The sequence below is a fragment of the Octopus sinensis genome, linkage group LG1 (genome assembly GCF_006345805.1).
Source record: "Octopus sinensis linkage group LG1, ASM634580v1, whole genome shotgun sequence".
Classification (NCBI taxonomy): Eukaryota; Metazoa; Mollusca; class Cephalopoda; order Octopoda; family Octopodidae; genus Octopus; species Octopus sinensis.
Window position 1 is genome coordinate 117,927,708 of NC_042997.1, and position 17,406 is coordinate 117,945,113.

A 17,406-nucleotide genomic window follows, 5' to 3' on the forward strand; every position below is an offset into this window, starting at 1 on the left:
AAGTGGGTGGTGAACATGGTCAATTGTGTATAGACCAGTGATTCTCAGTCAGGATCCATATGGCCCTTAAAGGTCTATATAAGAATTTGTTGTTAAAAGTTATCTGCAATAAATTGGTTATACTTCGACAATACTCTTTTACTTGTTTCAGTCATTTGACTGCGGCCATGCTGGAGCACCCCTTTTAGTCGAGCAAATCGACCCCAGGACTTACTCTTTGTAAACCTAGTACTTATTCTATCGATATCTTTGGCCAAATCGTTAAGTCACAGGGACGTAAACACACCAGCATCAGTTGTCAAGCGATGTTGCGAGGACAAACACAGACACACAAATACACACATATATATACATATATACGACGGTCTTCTTTCAGTTTCCGATCTACCAAATTCACTAACAAGGTTTTGGTCGGCCCAAGGCTATAGTAGAAGACACTTGCCTAAAGTGCCACGTAGTGGGATTGAACCCGGAACCATTAATACAATTCTCAATAATATTTAATTATAAAAGCATGATTTTTAAAAAAATCAAATAGCTAGGAGAGTACATCCAGGTAAAATAGGAACTAAGGGGTCCATGAGTAAAAAATGATTAAGAAACACTGGTATAAACCCTAATCTTCCAAGCACTAATAATCCATGGCAGGCAAAGCACTCAATAACTCCAGAACTATTAAAAAGATTGCTTCTGATTTTGTTAAAACCTGCAGGTGGAGTAAGACCCAAACTAAAAGAAAGAAAAATTGCTAGTAATAAAGCTCCACTAAGAGCAGGCTAATATGAGTTTTATGATCAAGTTTCGATAAGGATGATCGTAATTGAAATTTAGAAGTAGCTTATCAATGTTTAAACAAGACCATGAGTCAAAACACTCCATTTGATAAGAAGCAGGGAGAGATGGAAGACAATGGCGATAATAATGATAACAAATAAGAGGTGGTAACAAAATGGTGAAGAAAATGAAAGAGTAAAGTTAATTGGGGATTAGTGTAATAAGGTCAGTCTTCAGAGAAAACAGCACCAAGCAATTTAACATTGACTAGAGTTGCCCTAATGAATAGTTTGTCGAATATGTGAGATAGTGTTCACTTGGGAAATAGTTGGCAAAAAATAATCAAAAGACGTGTCTTCCTACGGACAATATAAAGAACCAAGAGGATTTGTTCTGAGTGTGGTTAAATAAAACTTCTTGCATGGTGATCTGAAGTTTGTGTCCTAAATAATATGCGCTTTTCATTCTCTGCCGTTTTCACTTTCATTTGTGGCAATGCCATACGTTACTCAAAAGCACCATAAATCAGTAAAGTAGTTCTGAAACTGACAAAAAACCACGCCCTGCCCACCAAAATATTAGAAGAATCCTTTGGTATCCCGCCCTTACATCTAAATGATACGTCTTTCTTTGTGATGGTGTTGCACAAATTCAAAATGTTGGAAATCCTCTACATTTTTATTGAACATGTTAATTTGCCGGATTGTAAAAATTTACCAATTTGCTTTACCCCATTTCAAATCTTCAGTCTCCTACCCTGCCCTAGAGGCCTGGTCACTTCTATGGGAAAGGGTACCCTAAATTGTTTAACAAGTTACTACTAAATGATGATAACCGAACGAATACCCAATGGGGAATCTAAGTAATGGATTTCATGAGATACGTCTGTAACAGACGGTGTAAGGATCACAAAAATTCAAATAAAAATCTACACATCGGTGGATTGGATCCAAATAACTGGGGATCGGATACTATTACTCCCGCTGAAAAGAAATATTACTATCGCTAATATGCTTCAGGTGTCTGGTTAGATGGACTTTGGGTATTTGGTGGGGATAATACGACGAGACTCTGAAGGTATGTCAGATTGTCGGTTTATTCCTCATCTACCCATTGTCAATTAACGATAGACCTATCGTTTGTTTGGATAACCGGCTGTCTCAGGTGGGGGTTAAAGCCATGCTTAAGTGTTTTGGTTATGATAGGGAAAATTTTGTAGACACTGGAAAATTTGCTTGACCGTACACAGGGAGCCGAATCAAAAAACAGTTGAAATGAAGAAATGGGACATTACAAAGTCCCATTATTAGTTGTTTCAGTTTAAAAGAACATGGCTAAATGACATATTTATACTAGAAGATGGAAAGGGTTTCAATAACATTTACTAATTTTATTAGCGATTGGAGAAAAAAAAAAAAAAAAAGGAAAACTATAATGCAATAAATTAGCAATTGGAGGTTAAAATTGCTTTTCGTTGCTAATACTATATTGGCAGTATTCGTATATTTATTTTCATTTTTAAGAATATAAACCGTACGCAAGTAAAGTGAAAATAAAGAAAAAAAAAAACTGGGACAGCTAGAAAAGATATCCATGTATTTGTTCTTATTTAGAACGTTAAGCATCAAGATCGCCGACAAAAATAGTAATAATAACAGATCGAAGAATGTGTATAATAAGTTTGTTGTGAAGATTTTGTTGGCATGGGTACAACGAGGACAACGGAACAACAGAGATAAATTAAAGAATGTTGACAAAGATAACTAGATTAGTGGGACGTTGGGGGGGGGGGTAGTAACGAAATAAGGAACACTGGAAGGGAAGATTAATTAATATTGAAACTTGGAGTGAAAAAAATTACTCTGAAATAACTACAGGGGTGAGTGTATATAAAATAGCATATATGTGCGTGTGTGCTATAGATAAACAAATCTTTCATAGATTAAGAGTTAAAAGAAAACATATATATATATATACATAATAAATAATATTAGGGTAATAAGAATTATAGAAATTATTATTGGTCTAGGAACTAAATTAGATGGTAAACGTTTTTAATTTTCATTCCTTTCGAGAATTTATCCCTAATTAGTTTGAATTTTCTACTGCTCTTTCTAGCACAAGGCTTTCCTATTTGGAAGCCTCTTAATGTGTTTTAATGTACACGATATTTATATATATATATATAAATTTCAATTAAACTATTATGATTTCTAAAGTTAGTTATTTTCTAATTTTTCTGTAAAACTACATTTTCCATTTTTTTTTTAAGAATTCAATGTAAATAAAATGCCAAACCGCTTCATTCAAAAATACCATCTACGCCCTTTCAATATTAAAAAATCAATTATAAACACTGTCTTAATATAATAAAGATCACTCCCCAAACATACGCCCTATGGCCAGATAATCATTCAAACAGAATACTTTGTATTATAGCTGATTTCATATCTTAACTATTATTCAAATTATATAAAAAATTCAAATATGAATTAAAGAGAGGGAAAAAAAAGATAAATTAATTACTTTTTACCAAGAATCCGGTTCAGCAAGCCGGTTGTTGAGTACATAACAAATCATAATACCTATCCAGAGAAACAAAGATTCAGACATACTTCAGAGTTTCCACCAGTATTTTACACCAACACCGAAACGAACCAACTTTTTATACGCGTATTTTTGTTTTATATTAACGTTTCATATATTTGGCTTCTACAGCCTGTAATATACTTTTCTTTAAATGCAAGAAATTAAACAAGAAATAGATTACAAACTACAGAATTTTCTCAAGAAAGTCAAGAGAAAAAGATGTTTTATTTGACACATTCTACCAGTATACGAAGTTTAAAAGTGTTTAGTTACAAAGAAATTACTAAAAAAATCTGCCGGTCAAAGCGAAAAGATCCCTGTGTATTACTGTCTGAATTCAAAATCTGAAGGAATCTTCTTTATTTTTTTTTCCATCCTTCTAAGCTCCATGAAATAAATAATAGGACTGCGGTCTCGTTCCAATTGCGTGTCATCCTTCCGTAAGTATCTTCTAGCATAGCTTCAAGTAGACCAACACTGTGAAGGAAATTCAGTTATCAAAAATGATGTGGAAGCATGTTGGAGAGACTGCTGCTGTTCGTAATAAAATTAACCCGTTGCCCAAGCTAACACTACCATCTTTTCGGTTTGAACGGCAGTTTTTAACATAATTTCTAGGTAACTAAAAAATTTTAAACTTCGTATACTGATAGAATGTGTCTATAAAACATCTTTTTCTCTTGGCTTTATTGAGAAAATTCTATAGTTTGTGAGATATTTGTTGTTTTTTTCTTCAATTTCTGCAATTTCAACCAATCACTGACGTCTATTGAGGTAAAAAAAACATTTTGTGCAGTATGAATATGTCCCCCGTTTAAGAAACAGATTGGGTTTATTTACATTTGTGAAGAAAAAAAGATACCCTTCCCCCACCCCTAACCCTCCTAACTAACCCTAACCCTAAAACATTGAAATGCAATAGATCGATACTAGGGTCATAATTATGGGTGACAATTTGGATCTTTTCCTTTTGAACGGCAGTTTTCAACACAATTTCTACTTAACTAAACACTTTTAAACTTCGTATACTGGTAGAATGTGTCAAAATAAAACATTTTTTTCTCTTGACTTTCTTGAGAAAATTGTAATTTGTAAGTTTAACGTAGTTTAATTTTTCAAATTTTAACCAATCGATGGCCTATATTGATCTAAAATCATTTGCTGCGTCTAAAACTGAGACAACATCCTGTCACTGACCCTAACCCTAACCCTAACCCCAATCCTAACACTAACCCTAACCCTAAATTTTAGCCTTTCGGGTTTTTTTTCTTAATTGTTAAATTAATTTAATTGTTACGCGTGTGTCTAAAATTATTCGTTTTGTTTTTGTTTTGAGATACACGTGTATTGTTTAAACTATTTTCCATTGCTTAAGAAAAAAAAAAAAACGAAAGGCTAAAACGAAAGCAATGGAAAATAATTTAAACAATTAACAAACAAAATAATTCTATAATTTTATACACACGCTTTCCGAACTTAAACATAACAGTGACAGGATGTTGTCTCAGTTTTAGACGCAGCAAATGATTTTAGCTAAATAGAGGCCATCGATTGGTTAAAATTCGAAAAATTAAACTACGTTAAACTTACAAATTACAATTTTCTCAAGAAAGCCAAGAGAAAAAAAAATGTTTCATGTTGACACATTCTACCAGTATACGAAGTTTAAAAGTGTTTAGTTAATTAGAAATTGTGTTGAAAACTGCCGTTCAAAAGGAAAAGATCCGACAATTTCAAATGACACCGCTAGAAAAAACTGCCGTTCAAACCGAAAAGATCCATCTTGTCTTTAGAGAAGTCCACTTTACAGTAATCATTCGGATCAGGACTCCAGTTGGAGTATAACTGTTTCCTTCTTCTCAGATGCCCTGGAAAGAGTCATGAACGCTACGCTTTCTCCTCTGACAAATCCATTAAAATTTGATTAAAATTCAGAATTCGCAGAATGTATTCTAATCACAGGGAACAAGCAAGCCATAAGAACATATATAAACACAATAGACTACGTTTATTTTTTTTATTACTATTTCCATTCATTAAACAATATACCGCCTACTCGAGCTAATGAAGAAGTCTCCACGCGGTCACTGGATCTGTTAAAAGTTGCAGCAAAATCTCCTGCCAAAATTACATCTCCTAGACACAGTGACATAGTGTGGGGTACGCGGACCTCACAGGGTAATTTCTTGTTCAAATATATGTTGAAGCTATGTTACATTTAGGGAAGAATTGGCCAATATAGCTACCGCTCAGGGTAGCCAAAACCCACGCTACGGCACTGCCCAGATAAACAGAAAAACAGGATGGTCATATCTCGAAGTCCTTTTTGGTTATTAGTCTTCTCAATAGGAGGTAGCCTAGACTGAATAATACAACATGTATGCTGTGTACAATAAACAGAATAAACATTGGCTTTGTACCGAATAAAAAATATTACAACTTAGACGGCGAGCTGGCAGAATCGTTAACAAGTGGGCAAACTGCTTAGCAGCATTCCACCCGACTTTATGCTCTGAGTTCAAATCCCGCCCATAACGACTTTGCCTTTTATTTTTTCGAGGTCATTAAATTAAGTACCAGCCAAATGCTAGGGGCCAACGTAATCGATTAACTCCTATCCGCCCAAACTGTTGGCCTTGATGGTCTAGAAACAATCTTAGACGAAGAAACTTTATTGTACCAAACAAGCTACAGATCTTAATGAAATGTGAAGAGGGATCGATTGCCATACAAAATAAACGTTTTGCCGCATTCGTTAACATCTTTTCAGCGTTTTTATTCGAATTTTACCGTGGTTGAGTTTGATCTTTATCCTTCCAAAATCGATAAAATAAATACCTCTGAAGTACTCTGAAGTACTGCGGTCAGTATAATCGTTTATACTTATCCCTGAAATGTTTGGCCTTGTTCCCATCTTTAAAATTCATTATTAATTCATCAGGAGCATTGAACTGATCACGGCAATAATTTATTGAAATCATTGTTCAATCTAACACAACAGACAGGAAAAATACATTTAAAGATATTGTTACGGTTGGCTAAGTGCATTTCGGGTTTAATTAGTGTAGTGTTTCTGGTGACCCACATAGGAATAATGGTTCCAGTATGTCTGGTGAAAAGTGACGGGTCCTTTGTCTAGTGGGAGATTAATGAGACCTTTCTGACCTTGTGCGGTCGATTGGAGGTCATTCTAAGCACCCCTTGAAGAAGTGAAGAGGAGGACAGATTAAGGGAATCTAAGAGCAGATGGAGAGGGTATTGACAGTAGGAGAGAAGGACAGGCAGAGAGTATGGTAGAGCTGTCATGAGAGAGATAGAGTATAAGACTAAGGGACAGTTAGAGAGGGTATGAGCGGTACAGAGGGAGATGAGGGAGTGGAAGAAGCACAGAGACGAAGTGAGGTCTTGGCAGTCGTTGAGCGGTCGTCGAAGAACACAGACGGATCTTGCAGTCGCTGGCCGGTCCTCGAAGAAGACAGACGGACTCTGGAGGTCAGAGCGAGTGGATGGAACCTTGGATTTAAGGAGCAAGCGTTGGAATTCCTGGGAGCGAGCTGGAATGCGAGGAGGCCTAGGGGCAAGCGATTGGAATATGCACAGAGGGGAATTAGCAGAGTATTCAGAGGATTTGGCAGTATTCAGAGATGAGTGCAGAATGGGACACTGGCGATTCAGTTAGGAATTAAGGTATGTGTTTGTGCATTGATATGTGTCACGGTGTATACGGACCGACAGAAAAGAACAGTCAAGGACTCTGCCGATGTGGTCGATAAAGGACATTGTGAATTGAGTAAAGGACTTGTTGATTGTGATGTTCAGAAAGAAACTTTGAAGGAACTGTGTCTTCGGACGTGTACTCGTGAATTGTTGTGATACGAACATTGTATAATGTATCGAAGTGTTCTGATTGGACTGTGACGTATCGTGAACATTATTTGATCTGGACTTGTTGTGTCGTTACTGAACACTGTTATATTGTTACATGCATGTTGTTAAATGCTTTGATCTGTGGTATACCGTATGATGTATTGATTTGTTGTTTGCCTTAAATGCTTTGATGTTGTAACAATTGTAATTGTCGTATAAACTGTTGTTTGAATATAAGCCAGTGTTGCCAGTTGTTGCCTTGCCTCTTTGGGTTGTATCTCGGGTTGTGCCTCTGTATCTCTGTGCTGCTGAGGTTGTGGAAGTATCTATCTGTATCTCCTCTCTCCGCCTCTTTGGGTTCCGTGGCGGAACTTGTGTGTGACCCGTTCGGGACGGGCGACGACGGGTGATTCCGTTCCGTAACAATATATTCTTGTGCTGGTTACAGTCATCGTCGTAAATATAGTGAAAGTAAACGGTCCCTAAAAAATAAAAGTATATAGCAATAGAAGTCGGAAGTAACATCCTGTAACTTCATGTAATCCATACATATATTTTATACAAGACGAGCAAAACGCTCCCTGTCCAATAGATGATGCTGAGTTGTCAAACCTTTAAACCAAATTTTCTCAAAACAACTTGTCCGGCCGTCCCATAGGCCTCCCTTTTGAAAAACACTGATTTAACCAAAATTTGAGACACCAGCAAAAGAAGAAATAAAGATAGACTTTTTTTCCATTCCAAAGAAAAACGATTTTATTCACACAAATATGCAACCGAAGGGTTTAAAGTACCAGTAATGATAAGGTTGTTGCCTGGGAGAACACAAACATGGTTTAAATAGTAAGCTTGGCAGGAAAGAAACGTGCCTTTAAGCAGTACAAAAACAACAAAAAATGGAAGGTGCAGTTATATACAGGTTGACGGAAAAAAGCAGGACAAAAACGGCTTTATCGATCGCATTCTCACCTGGAATCGATTTTTGTAATTTTTTTCAAGACTTATACACGCCCTGATACCCATTTCGGATCTTTTCTTTTTGATGGACGGAATTTTCTAGTTAACTAAACAATTTGAAACTTCGTATACTGGTAGAATGTGTCAAAAGAAAACATTATTGTAAACAAAATTGGAAACAAAATTGTAATTTCTAAGTTTAACAGATTGAAATGCAATAGATCGATACTAGGGTCATAATTATGGGTGACAGTTTCATATGACACCGCTAGAAAAACTGCCGTTCAAACCGAAAAGATCCGCTCTGAATTTTTATTTGTAATATTCTGAAATAAAATATATTACTCTCTATGTTGCTCGGTTAACAAATATCGGTTTCAAATTTTAGCACAAAGTCAGCAATTTCGGGAGAGCAGTGCTCAACTGGTACTTATTTTATCGACCCCGAAAGGATGAATAACGAAGTCAATCCGGCGGAATTTGAACTCAGATGGTAAAGTCAGAAGAAACGCGACAAAGCATTTAGTCCGGCGCAGTAACGATTCTTCCAGCTCCCTAACTTTAGGTTTGCAAATATTCCTGCAGCGCTGCATTAAGCAAATAAGCACATGCTTAGGGCATCAAAAGAAGGAGGTGAGCACCATAGAAATGGTAAATGGTTTAGGCACAAACGAAACCACTGTAACAGGATGTAAGGTCTGTAACACTGGATGGGTGCAGCTCTCAACTTTTACATAAAAATATTAATCGAAGGAAAGAGTCAAGACTTCCGATTAACTTCAACAGCATAAATATTTTATTTCTGGATTCGCAATATATACATTCTTCTTTCGGGGCGAATCGGCAGCCTAGGAGCTCGTCGCAGTAGTCAAGTGGAGTGAGCTAAATCCTGTCCGTTCAAGCATAGCGTAGCAACGCCACGAGGTGGCAGCTTGAGAGAGCTGCTAAAACACGACCGTCCTGTTCGGCTTTCTCTGACAGCAGTTTTACATTTTCCAGATACCTTTAACTAGGCCGAAATAATGTTTTCACTACTTGACCCTTTCTAACCTCTTCTACTTCAGCAAAAGTATATATAAGATTCGTTTTGAGGATCTGATAAAAAAAACTTTGCAATTTAAAAAATGTTGTAGAAAACTTTCCAAAATCGATAAGTTGAGAGTATCGAAAAATGAACATTATTTTCTATCTTACTGTTAGTTTTATTTCATTTTGAAGAATGAAAATTTATTTTATGGTTCATCATTATATATATATTGATCTACATATATATGGATGGTACCAAAATCTTTTAAATGCTTAGGGCTCTGTATTTCTCTCTAAATAAATCAATATATATATGTAACGGCAAAATTTGGTTTAGTAAACATTATTATGAAGTTGATAGTCGGCTGGTGTGACGATAAGAGTTTGTTATTATGGTTGCATACTGTAGGATGTGCGAGAGGAACAATGCATGAAGTTTAAAGAAAGTATTTATTTACCGTTACGTTACAGTACCATGACTCGACGGGCAGGTTATGATAAATCCAAAAGCATGCGAAAGTTAGATGCGGTAGAATGTTTGAGTTTGGGTTCTCTTCATTGTTTAGTAGTAGTTGCCGAGACAGATAGAATGATGTAAGAGAACAGAATTAGAGCTAGTGAGAATTGTAGGGTGTGGGACGTTGCTGACAGTAAACTTCATTTCTCCCTCTGACCAATGTTCTAGCTGGTCAGCCAGACTTCGTTCTCACTGAGTGGTCACTAACTGATTTTGTTTGGGGTGTGATTGCTTATATAAAGATCCAGAAAGATAGATATATCATTGAGAATAATAGATTTAGTTGGTGGTCTTGTTATCTATTCTAGCTTTTGGTGAAGTAGAAGAGGTTAGAAATGGTCAAGTAGTGAAAACATTATTTCGGCCTAGCTAAAGGCATCTGGAAAATGTAAAACTGTTGTCAGAGAAAAACCATTGTTCCATCGTGGGAAAAGTTCTGTAGCAGGGTTAATTTAAATTTGGCTGTGGTGGATCGAATCCACTTCATGCATGCAAGATCCACTACATATATATATATATACTGAGATGTTTCAAAATGCCTCAACATTGAAGCTAGAACTATCTTGTAATAAAATTTATTTTGTTTGGAAAGGTATTATATTAAAAAACATGGAATAGGTTTAACGTTACATAAAGGTATCTTCTGCTGAATGTATTCCAAACGGGAGCGTTGGTGAATTTCAGACTGTGCAATGTGAAGCAACGGTAGCGCATCTGACTCCTTATCAAAAGGCTGCATGCTCAAATCACTCCAGGGTCATAATAGATTTTTAGGTGCAGGTTTGGCTGGATGGTTAAGAAGTTCGTTTCACGTCTACGTGGTTTGGACCAGGCCGTCCAATGCCTTGTGAGTGAATCTGGTAGATGGAAACTTCGTGAAAGCCCGTCGTATGTATGCAAAGATGCATATTTATATGAGCGCGTTCGCATTTCTTTGACTCCTCATGGCGTTGGTTTGTTTACGACTCCGTGACTTAGCTGTTCGGTAAAAGGTTTCGATAGAAAGATTGCCAGCCACTAAAGCAAACTTGTTCGGTTAAACCGCTCAAGGTGATGCTCGAGCATGGCTGCAGTCCAATGATTGAATCAAGAAAAGAATTGCTATTCAGTTCGAACCCATGACAGCTTTGAAGCAAATACATTACAAGAAAAGTTTAACGCAAACAGGAATTTTCTGTTGCATTTCAAATAGACAATTTGTTAACGAACAAAACATCTTGAAAATATTCATATCGTCATAAACCGATTATTACCTCCGCCTTCGCTAAGGCGGAGGTATTGTTTTCACTTGTGTTTGTTTGTCCGTGGACAAGATATGTCAAGAACCGCTGGATGGATTCGGATGAAACTTTCAAGGATGTTTGACCTCGTGACTGGCACGAACTGATTAGATTTTGGAATCGATCGTTTTTCTTTCACTTAATTTTTGAGTGCAGTCGAGTTCATTTTTAGTATTCTCGTTTGTGAGAGCAGTCGAATTTAATTCAAATATTCTCATTTTAAAAATCATCTCTGGCTAATCAGTGAGAGGACGTTGGTGTTGCCTTGTCAGAGGTTTGCACTCTCCGAATGCTCATGTTTTCTATTGAACTAGTCCAAAAAGAAAGAAAAAAAGTGAACTTTGAACTGGCCCGTTTTAATACTACGCATTTTCGGTTGAAACACACACACATACATACATACATACATACATACATACATACATACACACAAGCACATACACGCACACACATACACACATACATACATACATACATACATACATACATACATTCATACATACATACATTCATACATACATACATACATACATACATACATACATACATACATACATACATATATTTGTAACACACCGCCAAAATACTAATCTCGATAAATTAGGCTTCTCAAAACCAGAAAGGAGAAAGCTAATTCGAAGACTACAGATCCAATCCATCACTGGAACTAAAAATCTGGAAAACTTTCCAGCAGTTTATATTCTAAGTATATATTAGCTTGTGTAGATATGCAGCTATATGCATGAGAATACATACGTAAAGTAAAACATACAAATCTGCACACCTTCATGCATACATACATACATGCATACATACATACATACATACATACATACATACATACATACATATACATACATACATACATACATACATACATACATACATACATACATACATATATTTGTAACACACCGCCAAAATACTAATCTCGATAAATTAGGCTTCTCAAAACCAGAAAGGAGAAAGCTAATTCGAAGACTACAGATCCAATCCATCACTGGAACTAAAAATCTGGAAAACTTTCCAGAAGTTTATATTCTAAGTATATATTAGCTTGTGTAGATATGCAGCTATATGCATGAGAATACATACGTAAAGTAAAACATACAAATCTGCAGACCTTCATGAATACATACATACATGCATACATACATACATAATACATACATACATACATGCATGCATGCATACATACATACATACATACATACATTCATACATACATACATACATACATACATACATACATACATACATACATACATATATTTGTAACACACCGCCAAAATACTAATCTCGATAAATTAGGCTTCTCAAAACCAGAAAGGAGAAAGCTAATTCGAAGACTACAGATCCAATCCATCACTGGAACTAAAAATCTGGAAAACTTTCCAGAAGTTTATATTCTAAGTATATATTAGCTTGTGTAGATATGCAGCTATATGCATGAGAATACATACGTAAAGTAAAACATACAAATCTGCACACCTTCATGCATACATACATACATACATGCATACATACATACATAATACATACATACATACATACATGCATGCATGCATACATACATACATACATACATACATACATACATACATACATACATACATGCATACATACATACATACATACATACATACATACATACATACAAAAATAGCTTGTTGATGTTGAAATTCCAATGAAGGAACCTTGGTTCTAGGTCAGAAACTGGTTCCTTCTCTATTGGCAAGAAATCTTGAAATAAAACTGAACAATCCCATTCATACATGAAAGAGCCTCTTGTTGGTTTTGGAGCGAGAGAAGGGAGTTAAGCCTGAAGCCAGGAAATGAGGAGCAATGATCGGGCCACTTCTGCTGACCCACCAACGGGAGCGTGTTTCGATTTGGGGTTGAAACACCCGATGAGCGTTGGATATCGTCTGATGACATCAGTTCCTCCTGATCAAAGCTCTATTCACTTAGGTGAGCGGAAAAAACACCTCATTCTAAGTGTTATTAACACACGCGCACGCGAACACACATACACACAGAGAAAGAAAGAAAGAAAGAAAGACAGGAACAATATCAACTTTAAGTGCTTCGATTGGCCGCACATCACAAGGTTCAACAGAACCTACTGGTGTAAGCCAGCATGCTCGCATTGTTACCACAGGCAATGGCGAGGCTAAGTCTTTGGAGCAGTCAAGTGCCCTCACGGGTATCACCAGAGACACCTCGGTAAAGTGATCCACCAACGATAGCAAGAACATTTGTTGTTAGCGGCCCAGCCCCACCAAACATTTCAAACGCCGCAGGCTGGAAGAAATTGTTCACCGACAAGTCTCGATACTTAAGGATTTTATTCTGTTTGGCTACAGAAGCAGTGACCCCGCCACCGCCATTTACCGCAGCATTCAGAATGTGAGAAGGACCAAAAGAATCACAGACTGTGGCGTCCCAGATGAGACACCTACCTCTTATTTCTTTACTGCCCACATGGGGCTGCACACAGAGGGGACAAACAAGAGCAGACAAAGGGATTAAGTCGATTGCATCGACCCCAGTGCGTAACTGGTACTTATTTAATCGACCCCGAAAGGATGAAAGGCAAAGTCGACCTCAGCGGAATTTGAACTCAGAACGTAGCGCCAGATGAAATACTTCTAAGCATTTCGCCCCGGCATGCTAACGTTTCTGCCAGCTTGCCGCCTTTTAGGCACCTACCTCTTACTCTAGGAAAAGAGTAACACCATCGTTTCTGGATAATTCCGCCGGCTCCAGAACTAAGGGGATATTAACCCAAGCCAGGGCCCGCTTAATGATCAGGTTCATAAGTAGTTCATAGGTAAGCGGATTAAATGACTTCCAATTGGAGAGCATGTAATTATATGATAATGGAGCGTAGTCTGTGAGGGAATTTTGTATGTGATTATGCAGTTGAGGGAAACATCGATCATGAAACAGTTACTTCGACATGTGACAATCGCTCATTGGTTTTCTTGTTGAATATTTACTTCGAGTATTTATTTATACAAACGTATTCACACAAGAAAGAAGCATTTAAGACTTGCATTGAAAACTAAAGCAATATTTGGAAGTTTAAAAAAAAATGGTATTTATATGGAACTTCTTTCTTAATCTTTCAATCAGGAGGGAAATAAATTCCCATGAGCCTTTGCAGGGCCTTTGAGATTTGTGAGCAGGAGGGAGGAAGCTATCTTCAAACCGGAGTGGACTCTGATAAATGAATCCTTGGTGCCTGGTGATGGTATTAAGCCGGGTGGAAGGTCTCCCACTTGTGATACAAATGTAAAATAGATATGAACAATGCAAAGTGTCGTTTAGAGCTGGGTTTGTTATTTCCTAGAATAGAATAGTCTATAGTTTCCTTTATGACGTCACACTTGCAATAAAAGTCTATAAAAGCGGCATAATTTCTTCCAGCGCTTACATTTGCCGTGTTCCATTAACCTCTTCGAGACCTATTTTTCTACATAGTGGCTTAAAACCTCAGATAGAAAGATGACCAGTTTAAAAGGCTCTTCTCGTAGATGTCCATACAGAGTATGCAAAGAAGAGAGAAAAGCAAAGAAAAGGAATCAGAGATACCCCAAACTGAAATACTCTTCAAAACATAATACGGGGAGCAATCGGGTATTAAGCAATAGCAACCGGCATCCAAAGTGTCTGAGTAGAAGTCAATCGGGAAATTCTTACAGGGCTCTTTTCAGAACGAAGAAAAGAACCAAGAGTATGAGAGACTCCAGGGGACATAATTGTACAAGAGTTCAAAGTACTTCGAATCGGAAGTTAAAACAGAGAAAGCCGAAACGTAGGACAGTTCCCAAGCACTCAACTTCATCGGAAGTTCAAGCGGTAACCTCTCAAGAAATTTCAGAACAGGCAAATAATGACAAAATGTTATTGTCGCATGTTTCAGAAAGCAGTTCTTCGAAAGGAACAGAAACAGATTGCAATGCTCAGGTGGATGAACCTGTATCGAATGCTTTGGATATGGACAGATATGATCAGACGATTACATCACAAAATACAATTCTCGGTAGGGTTTAATTATTTGTATTAAATAAAAATATATATTTAAATTTCTCTTGTCTTTATTCTCCACCGAGAACTTATATTTCTTGTAAAACTATACCTGTACATGCATATTCAAATTAAAATATTGTCACATGTCTACCTGTATACATCAGAGTTTTAAGTAATAAATTTTTTAGAACCTCAATGGGTGTTTTGTGTTGTAATATACATCGTTAGCAGATGTTAAAATACCAAGTATTCAACTTTAATTGACTGTAGAACGGTAAATTTTGCGTTATCCTCCCCAGGAAGGAAAAGAGATGGGGTTTCAACAATGGAGGCTACTTTCGAAGTTCAGTTTATGGAATTGTGTGTGTGTTGTGTTTTGCGCGCGCGCGCGCGCGTGTGTGTTGTGTGTTTTTTTTTGTGTGTGTTGTATTTTGTTGTGTGTGTGTTGTAGTGCGTGTGTGTGTATGTTGTGTTTTGTGTTGTTTTGCGTGTGTGTGTGTGCGTGTGTTTTGTGTTGTGTGTGTGCGTGTGTTTTGTGTTGTGTGTGTGCGTGTGTTTTGTGTTGTGTGTGTGCGTGTGTTTTGTGAGTTTTGTGTTGTGTGTGTTTTGTGAGTTTTGCGTGTGTGTGTGTGTGTGTTTTGCTTGTATGTGTGTGTGTGTTTTGTGTGTTGTGTGTTTTGCGTGTGTGTGTGTATGTGTGTGCCGCTCGGTGTAATCTTTGAATCTGCCGGACTCCCCAAGCCTCCGTGTGTGTGTTTTGTGTGTGTGTGTTTTGTGTTGTATTTTGTGTGTGTGTGTGTGTGTGTGTGTGTGTGTGTGCCGCTCGGTGTAACCCTTGAATCTGCCGGGTTCCCTCAAGCCTATCTCAAGATCATAGAGCAGACCCAAAAGATGCCCTCCCTGTAAAAAGCGTTCGCCCGGGGCAGACCGCTACCCCATATAACTGCGCTATTATTGCCCACAAGGGGCTAAACATAGAGAGGACAAACAAGGACAGACAAAGGGATTAAGTCGATTACATCGACCCCAGTGCGAAACTGGTACTTTATTTATCGACCCAAAAAGGATGAATGGCAAAGTCGACCTCGGCGGAATTTGAACTCAAAACTAACGACAGACGAAATACCTATTTCTTTACTACCTACAAGGGGCTAAACACAGAGGGGACAAACAAGGACAGACAAGCGGATTATAGGTGAGACATCGACTCCAGTGCGTAACTGGTACTTAATTTAATGACCCCGAAAGGATGAAAGACAAAGTCGACCACGGCGAAATTTGAACTCAGAACGTAACGGCAGACGAAATACCGTTAAGAATTTCGCCCGGCGTGCGAACAATTCTGCCTGCTCGCCGCCTTGAGCGGGCATTTTGGACGTGGAGGTCATCGATTTATAAGGAGGTATAAAACCGAATCCTGGAGCACACGGTGTCGCTTTTAAGGAATGTAAAATGTTCCGTCAATATATGCAACAGTAGTGCAATCTGAAAGGAGGCTATTGATCCAAAACATGCAGTTTCGATATGAAATTCGCATTATATATAAAGGTAAACTTTGCTATTATCGAAGACATTACTTTCACCAAATTTCAGCCACAGCAAGTGTCCACTGATGGGCGACATAAGAAGAGGGTGTCTATGCCTGTTCGTGACAATGTAACCTAAAACTAGTGGTACAAACATGTTAAAATTCGATTGAGAGTGACGGTTAGGTTTTACACGTAAGCAGGCGTGCGCGTGTGCATTCAACAAACACACGCAGGCATGCGTGCGTGCATGCATTCTTCAGCGCCAACACGCGCAACACGTGCACGGGTGTGCGCTCGGGCCGCGCACTCTCCTGCGCCAACACGCGCGCGGGCATGCGCTCGCGCCGCGCACTCTCCTGCGCCAACACGCGCAACACGTGTGCGGGCGTACGCTCGCGTCGTGCACTCTACGGCACCAACACACGCAACACGTGCGCGCGCACCGTGCACCTTTCGGCGCCAACACACACAACACGTGCGCGCTCCGTGCATTGTTCGACGCCAACGTACGCAAAACGTACGCGGGCGTACGCTCGCGTCGCGCACTCTACAGCACCAACAAACGCGGGTGTGCGCTCGCGCCGCGCACTCTCCTGCGCCAACACGCGCAACACGTGCGCGGGCGTGCGCTCGCGCCGCGCACTCTCCTGCACCAACGTACGCAAAACGGACGAAGGTTGCAAATCGACTCAACCAAAAGTAGCGAAACGTCCCGCCTAACAACAACACTGATGGACATCGAAAAAAGACTGCAACAATCCTATGTGAGGAGAAAGCAGACAAAGAAGCCTGGGTTATAAAAAACATTAAGTCAAAGCCAAAGGCCTTCTTT

At 38.3% G+C, this 17,406-nt stretch overlaps 1 protein-coding gene across 4 annotated transcripts in view; it reads right to left on the minus strand.

Moving 5' to 3' along the window:
- LOC115216769 (kelch domain-containing protein 8A-like) overlaps positions 1-11,026 on the minus strand; it is a 37,996-nt gene extending 26,970 nt beyond the window's left edge. The window contains exon 1 of one of the 4 annotated variants that reach the window (XM_036504300.1): positions 10,361-11,026. The gene's annotated coding sequence lies outside the window, so the exon portion shown is untranslated. Of the gene's footprint in view, positions 1-3,300; positions 3,398-10,360 lie in introns of those variants that run through there. The other 3 variants (XM_029786342.2, XM_029786350.2, XM_036504293.1) reach the window with 3 other exon arrangements.
- Positions 11,027-17,406: the final 6,380 nt, after the last annotated feature.